The following is a 13,149-nucleotide window of genomic DNA, read 5'->3' on the forward strand; positions in this document are numbered from 1 at the left end:
TTAAAAAAAAGCTGGGAGGTAAAACCTATAGTTAAAAAAATAGGTGTTAAAGAAGACTATATTGAGGGATAAAGAAAGACACCACATAATGTGAAAGGGAGCAATCCCACAAGAAAATAAACCCTTGGATACATGTATTTTCCCAACATAAGAGCACCTAAATGTGTAAATCAAATTGCGATGTACATAAATGGAGAGACCAATAATAATACAGTCAGAGCAGCGGAATTTAACATCCCCTTGGCATCAATGGATGGATCCTCCAGACAGAAAATCAAGAAGGAAGAATGGCCTTAAATAACACACGAGATCTAATGGATTTAATTGGTATCTTAAGAGCATTTTGCTCTGAAGCAGTAGCATACACGTTCTTTTTAAGTGGACGTGCAACATTTTCTGGTATAGACCACATGTTAACACACAGAAACAGTCTCAGTAAATTTAAGAAGATTGACATTATATCAAGAATCTTTCCTGACAATAACTGTATAAAACTAGAAGTTAATGAGAAAAAATGATATACAGGTGGCCTATTACAGAACTGTACACACCTAAAACCACCCAGCCACAGTAAATTTATTAACAAAGAAATAAAAGCAACGAAAAGCAAAAAATAAAATAAATAAAGAACATGGAGATAGATGGTGGTGAGAGTTGCACATCAATATACTTTATGTATCCTTAAATGTGGATAAAACTGTAAATCTTATATTTGACCTCAATAAAAATTAATACTTATCGGATAAAAAAAAGAAAAAGAAAAAATTATAAAGCACAGAATGTATTGGAGGCTAATTAACATGTTTCTAAAAAATGGAAGGTTACAATATGATCAAGGAAATAATCAAATGATACCGTGAAACACATGGAGATGAGAGCACAACAAGCCTAACTCTATGAGACACAGCATGAGCAGTCCTAAGAGGGAAAGTCATAGCATTACAGGCCCACCTCAAGAAACAAGAAAAATCTGAAATACATCATCAAACTTTATATTTAGAGGAACTAGTGAAAAAAGAAACAGGCATCACAAAATGAGGAGAATAAAGGAAATTAATAAACATCAGAGCAGTAATAAACAAAATAGTAAAAAACAAGAGATCAATGAAGCACGTACCATTGTCGGTCAGTGGTTAGAGCTATGGTCCATGCACCAAAGGGTTCAATTGCCTGTCAGGGGCAAATACCTGGGTTGCAGGTTCACCCCTACCCCCTGTTGAGGTGTGTGTGTGTGTGTGTGTGTGAGAAAACCATTTGATGCATGTGTTTCACCCCTCTCTCTTTCTCTCTCTCTCTCTCTCTCTCTCTCTCTCTCTCTCTCTCTCTCTCTCTCTCTCTCTCTCTCTCTCTCTCCCCCTTCCCTCCTTTCCTCCCTCCCTCTTTCTCTCCCTCCCTCCTTCCCTCTTTTCTACTCTCCATCCTTACTTCCCTCTTCTCTTTCTAAAAAGAAACAAACAAACAAACAATCAAACAAAAGCATTGGGAAAAATATCCTGAGTGAGGATTAAAAGAAAAAACAACCTCTCTCATCCAACATAGGTGCTGGACTGGATGGCATCACAGTGCATTTCATCAATTATTCAGAGAAGAAATAATACCTGTTCTCCTCAAACTCATCCAAAACATTCACGACAAGGGGAGACTCCCAATCTCCTTTTATGAGTCCAGCATTATGCTAATCCCAAAACCAGAATAGACATTAGAAAGAAAAAAATTATAAGCCAATATCCCTGTTGCAAAAATCCTCAACAAAATATTGGAAAACTGGATCCAGGAACACATTAAAAAGTGGGATTTATTCTGCACATAAAGAACATAATACAGCATAAACAAAATAAAGAATAAAACCACACATTTATAACAATAGATGCATCAAGAGAATTCAACAAAACTCAGCACCCATTCATTCTAACAACTCTCAGCAAAGTGTGAATAGAGGAACGCACCTCAACATGATGAAGATCATGTAGGACAAAGCTATCTCATCCTCCATGGACAAAAGGTAAAAGTGTTTTTCTTCAGATCAGGAGCAAGTCAGAGATGTCTGCTGCCACCATATGGGCTCAACATAGTGCTGGAAGTCCTAGCCACTGTAATTAGAAGAAATGAAAAGCATTTGAATTGGAAAGGAAGAAGTATGACTGACATCATTTGGAGATGACATAATGTATACAGAGAACCCAAATGATTCCATAAAAAAAATAAAAATAAACAAAAAAACACCCAACTGTAGGACTGATAAATGAATTCAGAACATAGCAAGACAGAAAATAAATATCCAGAAATCAGCTGCATTTTTACACTCCAATAATGACCTCTGAAAAAGGAAACTAAGAAAAAAATCTAATTCACATTTGAATAAAAACATATACCTAAAATTACATTTAACTAAGAATGTAAAAGACCAGTACTCAAAAAATTAAAAGACACTGAAGAAAAGAAATTGAAACCCTGATCAGTTTTGCCAAATGGTAGAGTGTCAAATGGTCACAGGTTCCATTTCTGGTCAAGAGTACATACCTGGATTACAGTTTTGATTCCTGGTGTCACCATTTGTGTGAGTGCAGGAAGCAATGAATCATGGGTCTCATATCATTGGCTCTAGCTCTCTCTGTTTCTTTCTATCTCTCACTTCCCTCCCTCCTTTCCTCCCTTCCATCCCTCTCTACTCACTGTCTCCCTCCCACATTTTCTCAAAAAGCAAAGGAAACAATATCCTATTATGAGGATTCACACATACAAAAACAAAGGAAGAAAAGAAGGAAAAAAAGAAGGAAGAGAACGAAATAAATAAATAAATAAAAGAAAAAGAAAGAAAGGAAGAAAAGAAAATAAAAGGATAAAAGAAAGAGAAAGAAAAAAAAAGAATGAAAGAAAGAAAGAAAAAGGAAGGAGCCAAAAAAGATACAAATAAAAGCATATATTGTGTTCACAGATAAGGAAATAACATTAAAATGTTCAATGGCGTATTTCAGAAAGCTACAACAAATATCACAAAAATGTGTATAGAAGTACAAAAAAAAGAGAAAAAAAACCCAACACACACACACATACACACACACACACATACACACACACACACATTCACATAAATCAAACAAAATCAAACCACAGTGATCACTTTCTCAAGTGATCTTGAGAAAGAAGAACAAAGTTGGAGGAATCATGCTACCTGATATCAAACTATATTACAAGACCAGAGTAATAAATATAGCATGGTACTGGCATAAAACACACATAGGTCACTGGACAGAATAAAAAGAACAAAAATAAACCAAAATGTTCAATATTTGATAGAGGACACAAGAACATACAATGGGCTAAAGATAGACCATTCAATAAATGTTATTGGGGAAATTGGAAAGATATGTACAAAAATAAATGGAAGCAGACTACCTTCTTACACCTTATAGAAGAGTAAAACCAGAATGGATTAAAGACTTGAATGTAAAAATTGAACCATAAAAATTCTAGAAGAAAATAAAGGCAATACTCATAGCAATATTTTTTATTCTGATATATCTATTTGGACAAGGGAAGCAAAAGAAAAACTACACAAATGAGACTACATCAAACAAATGTTTAGCACGGCAAAGGAAACACCAACAAAATGAAAAGACAACCCATTGAATGGGAGAACATATTTTCTAATGATACAGCTGGTAATGGATGGCTTAATATCCAAAATTTAGAAAGAACTTATAAAACTCAACAATATAAAAAATTAAGCAATCCAATTTAAAAATGGGCAAAGTACCTAAATAGATACTTCTGCAACGAGGACCTGCAGATGACCATTACACAAACAAAAAGATGCTGAGCATCACTAATCATTACAGAAACAGAAATCAACATCATAGTGAGGAATCACCTCACATCTGTCAGGATGGCTATCATCAATAAATCAATAAACATCAAGTGCTGGTGAGGATGTGGAGAAAAGGGAACCCACGTGGAATGCAGATTGGTACAACCACTGTGGAAAGCAGTATGAAGGTGGAAAGCAGTATGAAGTTTCCTCAACAATTAAAAATCAGAATGACCTAGCATTTTCCCTTCTGAGAATATATCTGCAGAAATCTGAAGCACTGATCTGAAAGGATATATGCACGCCTTTGTTCATTGCAGCATTATTTACAATAGCGAAGATTTCACAGCAGCCCAAGTGCCCAGAAGCAGATAAGCGGAGACAAAGCTGTGCTACATTATACACAATGGAATACTACTCACCCACACACCCAGAAAAAAAAATCTTTCCTTTTGGAGCAGCATGGATGGAGCTGGTGAGTATTATGCTCAGTGATGGGAAGTAAGCCAGTCATAGAAATACAAGTTCCTTATGGCTTCACTTATATGTGAAATCTAATGAACAAATTAAACTACATCAAAATAGAAACAGGATCATCGATATAGAGAACAGACTGACAGTTGTCAGAGGAGAGGGAGGTTGGGGGACTAGGTGAAAAAGGCGAAGGTGTTAAGCAAAGAAAAGAATTCAAAGACACAGACAGCAGTTTGGTGATTCTCAGAGAGAAAGGGGTGTGTGTAGAAGAGGGTTTAGAAAAGATAAATTGTGATGGAAGGAGACCTGGCTTGGGGGGAGGGGCGAGGACAGTGAGACACACAGTTCAACATTCAGATGATGTATTATAGAACTGTTTACCTGAAAGCTATATAATGTTATTACCAATCTCTTCCCAATAAATTCAATTTAGAAAAATAGCACATTGTGACACATGCTACAACCTAGATGCACCCTGAAGACATAACTCAGTGAAAGAAGCCAGTCACAGAGACAAATACTGTGTGACCCCGCTCACATGAGGTCCCTGGATCCGTCAGTCATAGAGACAGGTAAGGTGGAGGGTACCAGAGGTGGGATGGATGCAGTGTTGTTGTTTAGTGGGGCCAGAGCTGCAGTTGGAGAAGATGAGAACAGTGATGGAGATGATTGTGGTTGCAGCAGCACCACAATATGAATGTACTTAACACCACTGAACTGCGCACTGAAAAACAGTTAAACTGTTAAATTTCATTGTGTATATTTTTCTGGGATAAAAATGCACCAACAAAAACAAGAATAGAAGGCAGTTTCCTCGGTGCTGGGAATCTGGTAGAGAGCTGTTCCCTCTCTGGACCGCATGGCAAATGCGCGTCATAAAAGAGCACAGGATTCAACACTCACACGAGAACATGTGCACAAAGGGAATCAGGAAGCTTGTCCTTACTGGGTGGTTGGGTCAAAGCCAATAACCTGGTTGTGAGCTTTTTATAAGATATTATTGAGGAAAACCGGGTTTGATTAGCTGGGCCACATCTGCATTATCTCTTACAAATAATATGAATCCACAATTACATTTTTTTTTTAAAGGTTAAAGGATAAAAGGGGTGACCAAGATTTGGTTTTCTTGTCGCAGAGATTCGGGCCCAGCAAGTCCAGTTGGGGCCCGGGCTGAGTAAAAGGAATTGCCGAGGGGAACTGGGAGTCAGTGGGGTTGTGAGTCAGCCACCAGACCAGTGACCTCCACAGCTACCTTCTCATCCCATCACAGGCTTTCCTCAGCCTTTAATAAGCTGCTGTGTCTCAGCCACTTCTATGCGATCACTAGTGGGAACAGCTCCTTCACTGTACCACATGGTTTCTTAAAGGAGCTTCCAAACCTTTCAACCTTCTCACAAACACAACATGGACAGCACAGTCCTCCCTCAGTGACCCTCTGCTTCACTAACCACATCCCCCAAGTGACAAGGATGGGCGTGTTGTGCCATTCCAGGAACGCTGGGCCAGGGTCCTGTCCACAGAGCAGATTCACTTCTTGGTGTCTTGGTTGGGTTGAGAGACGCTACCCAAGGACAAGGATGAAGGAAGGCAGTGTTGTCACTGGAAGAACGTGCTTTTTAATCATCTACAGATCACAACTGCAGAAACGACACATATGCTCTGTCAAAGGTCAGGGAGGGTAAACAATTTTTCTGTGTGTGTACTTGGCAGCATGGTGCTCAAATTAAGGTAATAATCATAATACCTTGTCTTCATATGCTCTCTCCTTCCAGAGATGGCTCCAATTTATCTGTCAACTTTACTGGAAGACGAAAAAATGTAATGCTGGTGAGTGAAATCAACACATCCCCATTTTTAGGGGGTTAACCAAAGATGAGAGACAGAGCATCGCTCATCACAGGTCTGACACTTTACTTTGTGGTCCAGTCAGGGAGGGTCTGATTGTTCGTCAAAGACTGAGACGTTAGGGCAATAATGTGGGCTGTCATGAAGGATATTTCAGTGTTTGAACCCAGTAAGATCTTGCTCCTTGTGTACCGTGACGTGGGCCAGAGAGCCACCAAAGCTTGTCCTCTCCACACAGTGACTCAGGGCTCCAGCCTCCTCTGGCCTGTGGATTCAGCTGGCAATGAGCACAGACCACAGGGTAGAGGTCGGACAGAGGAGTGCTGTCAGGAAGCCCTGGGAACAGCCACTCATGGCTGTCCTTGCCTCTGGCCAGCCCTGACTCCCATGGTGAGAGAGGCTCAGAGACGCAGAACACCACAAACACCTTGCAACTTGGCACATAGGACAGCACACTCACCCTCTTGTTTCTGCACCTGAGCAGCCAGACAATGCAGTCACCTCCTTCAGGAAGAACACCCAGAGAGAACAATAAAATAAAAGTACCTCATGCCAATCCACATGGCACTTCAAAGTACTGAGAGAAAAGAAACCCCTCCCCATGTATTTCTACTTGCTGTCCAGACCCATTGCCTTCCTTCCATTTCTTCTTCTCAGAGGAATAGAACACATCATTTTGGAGCCACCGACATGGAGCAGGTCAATGGACAGCTGTCCACCCGATGATGACAATACGGTTTCAGGATAGAAGAGTAACTCGGACTCCAGAGAGAAATAGCAGTGGGGAGACGGGGATAGAAGTGAGAACCTGGCAAGTGACCAGAGCGGTGGTGAGCTGATTCGTCTGGAAGGCAGTGAGTCTTAGCACTGCTCTGTGAGCAGGACATGAATGACTCAGAGGGGACTGGGCCAGGGGCCTGTGGGAGCCACAGTGGGGGCTGCCCTGGACCCTTCCCTCTTCTCTCCGGGCCTGGCTCTAAAGCCATGGCCTGGGCATGAGCCTCTCAAATACTGAGAAATAAACCATCTCTGGTTAGGACATGGGAAAACGGGGCCCTGGACTCTAAAGTATTGGGGGAAATCCTGCTAATGTCTTGTCTTGTTTTTTCTTTTCTTTTCTTTTCTTTTCTTTTCTTTTCTTTTCTTTTCTTTTCTTTTCCTTTCCTTTCCTTTCCTTTCCTTTCCTTTCCTTTTCTTTTCTTTTCTTTCCTTTCCTTTCCTTTTCTTCTTTTCTTTTCTCTTGCCAGTTTTCCCTGAAAAGCATCTTGTTATATGAAGCTTCAACACAGCTCATGGGAGGATAGGAGTCTAAGTTCTGAGAGCTCCTAGCAGAAGGACCAGGAAGGTGGCTGCGAATCAGAGGGAGAGGAGCTGTGGGTGAGCAGGGCCTGCACAGAGCACACCCCAGAGGCCAGCACAGGCTCTGCGCGTGCTGGTGCTGAGGTCACCCCCAGAGCTGCTGACACAGAAGTGAGGTCTGAACTTCATATGCTCCGCAGCCTGACACAGTGCGCTCTCACCTCTGCCACCCAGTGGTGGGAAGGCAGACTGTGGAGCCCGCCCAGCAGGGGCAGCACAGCCATGCCCAGCCGCATGTGAAGTCTGGAAGGAGAAAGGAACCGCATGTGAAAAGACAGAGGTCACGGGCAAGAGGCCAGGGCTGTAGAGCCCCAGCCTGCAGACCCTCACACCCTGCGCTTTAATTCCAAGTACAAGCTCATTGTCGCCCATAGCACAACATTTTTGCAACAGTCAGAATTGTAGGGTTGCCTTTGAAGAAAAAACTAAGTCAAATTACATTAGAGATTTCAATGTTGGTTTGTCACAACTTTGATGGATATTAGCTGAACCCAATGTGATCATCATTTCACAGTGTGTGTAAATCATACCATTGTGCTCTCTGCCTTATACTTGTACACTGTATATCAATTATTTCTCAATAAAGCTGGGAAAAATAAACAGTGCCTTACTAAATGGAAAAAATGGTTATAGATGTAGTGGAATGCATACACCATAACTAAAAGAAACAAATCAGGATACACAGGTAATAAATAGTATCATCTTGCCCTGGAGGCATGCTCAGTGTTGAGCAGCTATCCCCTTCTGGGCACATGCCCTGGCTGTGGGTCCAACCCCAGTAGGGGGCTTTTAGGATGAAGTTGATCAATGATTCTTTCTCATCCATATTATTACTTTTTAAAATATATTTTATTGATTTTTTACAGAGAGGGATAGAGTTAAAAACATCCATGAGAGAGAATCATCGATCAGCTGCCTCTTGCACAACCTCTACTGCAGATGTGCCCACAACCAAGTACATGCCCTTGACTGGAATCGAACCTGGGACATTTCAGTCCACAAGTCTAAGCTCTATCCATTGAGCCAAACCGGTTTCGGCTCATCCATATTATTATCTCTCTTTCCCTCTTCATCTCTGAAGTCAATACAAATATATTAAAATAAATAAATAAATAAATACTATCACCTCAAAATGGTATTTGAATATATAAATTGACAAAAGATCAAAGGAAATAATTTGAAATGTTCGCAATGGTTAACCTTGGATTGTGGAAATATGTTGTTTCTTTTACTTTATACTATTCTTTTAAAATTTCTACCCAAGATCCTGTATTATTTTTATAATGAGAAAAAAAATTAAAAACATTTAAGGAACTCTTTTTAGTGTAGATGCATTTTGTATCCATGTTCAGTGACTATCCACTTATCTTTGAGAAACTTAAAAAAAAAAAGTGCTTTAGGTTGTGAAATACTCTTTGAAAAGCATTCTTGCACTCTACCCGCTCCTGAATGAAAACACTGCTCTTTGGAGATGCTGGGTCTGTTTGGAAAAAATAATGGGGCAGGGGCTGGGGTTGGGGTAGGGCTGGGGGTGGGGCAGGGCTGGGGGTGGGTTAGGGCTTGGGGTGGGGCAGGCTGAGGAGGGGGAGGGCTGGGGAGGGGTAGGGCTGGGGGTGGGGTAGGGCTGGGGGTGGGGCAGGGCTGGGGGTGGGGTAGGGCTGGGGGTGGGGGTGGGCTGGGGAGGGGCAGGGCTGGTGAGGGTAGGGCTGGGGGCAAAGCAGGAACTGTGAAGAGAGGCTCCTGGGCAGGGTGCCTCAGGTCCACAGCTCAGGCTGCATTTGAAGAATTCCGCATTGGAAGGCTGATGTCTTCATAAAGATTCCGACTTGATAAACTTTAGACATGAGCCACAGCAAATTTTCTTTTTAAAACGGTTTTTGCTATTCTTGCTGCAAAATAATTGAATAATGTTATATAGATAATAAGAGGAGTATATTTATAAATAAAAGATTTTTGAAGGATTAAGATCTCCTAGGTCACAGCTCTATCGCTCTAACCTCAGCTGGCTCTACACAGGCCAACAGGAAAAGTGGAAGGAGCACTGGCCTTAGGTTCTCATTTGATCTCTGCTCCAAATTCCCTTTGTGGTCTCAGGGATTTCACTTCCCCTTTCTGGCTCTCCTAGCTACATCTGTGGAATGAGGGTAAAATTAGAAAATCAATAATTGTAGGTTCAGATTTCTATAATCTTCCTAAATATCTCAGCAATAATAAACCTTTCCTTGGACTAACCTTTCTGGCAGCAATACTTCACAAAAATGTAAACACATTTTTATACTACTACTACTTTCAAAAGTACAAAATCCCTATAAAACTTATCCTAAAACATATTGGTCGATACTATAGTATTAAACAGCCACCACCACGTGGGACACTCCAACTCTGGGCCCCTGGGAGGTGCCAGACAGGCTGGAACCAGCACCCAGTTGTGCTGAGTGGGGGTGGGGGGGTTCACAGAGTTTTTGGAGGGAGGCTCTGGGCAGGTGAGAGGGAAGGCACTCACCTGGTGACACTGAGGAAGGGGTCTGGCCCCGCACTGCCCCTCACCAGCTTCAGCTCCAGCTCCTCCCTCAGATTAGCAAGCGGGTCCAGCCCACGAGGAAGAGGAGCGCCTGCGGGATGCTGGCCTGGACCCCAGGCAGATGCACTTGTTCTGTCAGCAGGGGCGTCATCCACACCAGCTACCCTCAGATTCCAACGGCTCCTCCGCCTACCCGGGCGGGCGAGGCAGCGGCGCGAGACAGGAAGCCCAGCGGGTCCTGTGACTCGCGGCCCCCCCACTCTTTCCCCCTTACTCATGAGAGAGCCTGTGGCCAGATCTGCCAGGCTGGCTAGCCAGGCGCGTTGCTGCTGCAGCGCCACCTGGTGGGGCCTCTGCGCAGTACCAGGAGGCCACCCTGGCTCCTTTGCTCAGTAGTGTGGGTTAACTCACCCACCCAGCATTGCTTTCTGACAGTCTGTCCCTGCAGAAAGACTTCAACACAGGACACTTCTGCATTTTGGCCAAGTCAGTGTTGAGAGCCAGAATTTTTCATTAGGTCACTGGCTTGCTCATCATCATGTAGAGCATCTGAGCTTTTAACATTTTACTTATTTTATTAAATGTTTTATATGAAAGAAGGAAATAATTTTTTGTAGATGTGATAAAGGAGGGTATGTCATTATATTATCTGTATACCAGGTGTCAGCCAGTTATATTCCCTGGGTGAAATCTGGCCTATTGTGTGTTTATATATGTCCCATGAGCCAAAACCGGTTTGGCTCAGTGGCAGAGCGTCGGTCTGCGGACTGAAAGGTCCCAGGTTTGATTCCGGTCAAGGGCATGTACATTGGTTGCAGGCACATCCCCGGTAGGGGGTGTGCAAGAGGCAGCTGGTCGATGTTTCTCTCTCATCGACGTTTCTAGCTCTCTCTCTCCCTTCCTTTCTATAAAATATCAATAAAATATATTTAAAAATATATATATATGTCCCATGAAATAAGAATAATTTTATTCACTTTTTAAAAGTTAGAAAACAATATTTCTGATACATAAACATAATATGAAATTAACATTTTGGTCTCCATAAGTAATGTTTGGCTGGAAGGCAGACATGTACATTCGTTTACATATTGTCTTTGGCTACTCTCATATTCCAATGGCAGAGTTGGATAATTATGACAGGTGGTACTGTCTACAGAGCCCAAACAATTTACTACCAAACCCTTTACACAGGAAGTTTGCGGACCTTTATCTTACACAGAGTAGATGAAGGCCATGTGCATTATTATTAGCACTGTATTTGGATTTCTAATGATTTTAAATGTGTCATATTGAACATTTAAAAATCAACAAAATATGCCTGGCTGGTGTTACTCAGTGTGTGAGCATCAACCAATGAACCAGGAAATCACAGTCTGCTCCCAAACCCAGTTACATGCTGGGGTTGCGAGCTCAATTCTCAGTGTGAGGTGTGCAGGAGACAGTCGATCAATGATTCTCTCTTATCATTGATGTTTCTATCTCTCTTCCTTCCTCTCTGAAGTAATATATATATACATATATATGTATATTATATATAAAATAATAAATAAATAAAATGAACAAAATATGGTAAATATTCACCAGTAAAGGAATACATAAATAGTTCTGAAATACTTATATGAATAAATATTACAAGGTAGTTAAAATCAAGAAAGAACTATTTGTCTCAAAGTAGATAGATTTTAAAATTTATGATAATATAAACAAAAAAGTTTGGGAATGTTACATAAAATATACCTGTATATAAATCCAGAAAGATGAACTAATACTACATATGGTTGATTGATATATATCTATAATAAGAGTGTAATCTACTAATTAGACCAAACACCCTTCCGGACGACCTTGTGGACAAAGTCAGTCCTGCGAGGGAAGCCTGGGTCCTGGGTGCCTGATGGCGGCCAGTAGGGAAGCCCTGGTCCCGGGTCCCAGAGAGAAGCTGGTGCTGGCAGCTGGGGGAAGCAAGGTCTACTCTTGCATGAATTTCATGTTCCAGGCCTCTAGTATATGCAATAAATGATTAAATACCTAAATTAGAAGTATGATTAGAAAATTTATAATGTAAATGTAAATAGAGAATTTGGACTGAAAAATGAGACCGACTATTACTGTATTGTATTATGTCTTTACTATTATTTTTTGTTTCTTTTTAAAAAATCCTCACTTGTATATATGTTTATTGATATTAGAGGGAGAGAAAGAGGGAGAGGGAGATGGGCAGAGGGAGAGAAAGAAAAATCTATGTGAGAGAGAAACAATGCCTTATGTATGTGCCCAGACTGGGAATCGAACCTGCACATTTTTGGTGTATGGAACAATGCTCCAACCAACTGAGCTATTCAGTCCTAGTGTTTCCTTGTTTCTTAAAAACTGAAAATATAAAGAAAGAGGGCAAGATGTGATCACTATACTACACTGCTTATTCTACATCTATTAAATGTTTTCTGTACTATAAATATAACTTCACATAAAAAAGGAAGACAACCTTGGTGTGGAAGTATTTGTTGACAAGAGAAATCTAAATGGTTTAAATGCAATTCAAAGCTGCAGTTACCACCAAAAATAAATATAATTGATGGAAATCATTGGATTCTGATAAATTATCAGAGAATAATTACATTTGACTAGCTTATCTTAAAATAAAAATTTAAAAAATAACAGCCAGTAGCTTTTCTAGAATACACAATAGATATATTCGTTCTTATGGTGCAACAAGGAACTGTTTCTAGACAAATGTGAGACATTGAAACCAAACAAAAACTGAGTTTCCTCATAAAAACTTCATTGTTGGGGAGAAACCAAGATGGCGGCATAGGTAAATGCCTAACTGCAGCCTCACACAACAATTTCAAAAAAGTACAACTAAAATACAAAATGGACATTATCCAGAACTACAGGGAAGATGATTGACTGGAAATTGTCCAACAAGAAGGAAAGAGAAAACCAGAAGGAAAATCAGAGGAGCTGTAAAAGCCTAAGGTACAGAGACACAGTGCGCGTGGGGAGAGGACAGAGCCGGAGAGGAGAGGGAGGCTGAGTGCCTGGCTGGGGTTCTCTAACAGGAAGGAGATAAAAGCCCGAACTGTGCTGAACCCCAGCTCCGACAGCACTGAACCCCAGTTCTGGGCGAGACCCTGGG

The 13,149-nt window shown here is 41.2% G+C and overlaps 1 long non-coding RNA gene across 1 annotated transcript; it reads right to left on the reverse strand.

Moving 5' to 3' along the window:
* Positions 1 to 1,804: 1,804 nt before the first annotated feature.
* Positions 1,805 to 10,281, reverse strand: LOC123652936. Its single transcript, XR_006742520.1, has 2 exons — positions 9,990 to 10,281; positions 1,805 to 2,090 (listed from the first exon to the last, which is right to left on the reverse strand). It is a non-coding gene; the product is annotated as an uncharacterized LOC123652936 (long non-coding RNA).
* Positions 10,282 to 13,149: the final 2,868 nt, after the last annotated feature.

Source organism: Pipistrellus kuhlii, unplaced genomic scaffold, assembly GCF_014108245.1.
Source record: "Pipistrellus kuhlii isolate mPipKuh1 unplaced genomic scaffold, mPipKuh1.p scaffold_m20_p_23, whole genome shotgun sequence".
Taxonomy (NCBI): Eukaryota; Metazoa; Chordata; class Mammalia; order Chiroptera; family Vespertilionidae; genus Pipistrellus; species Pipistrellus kuhlii.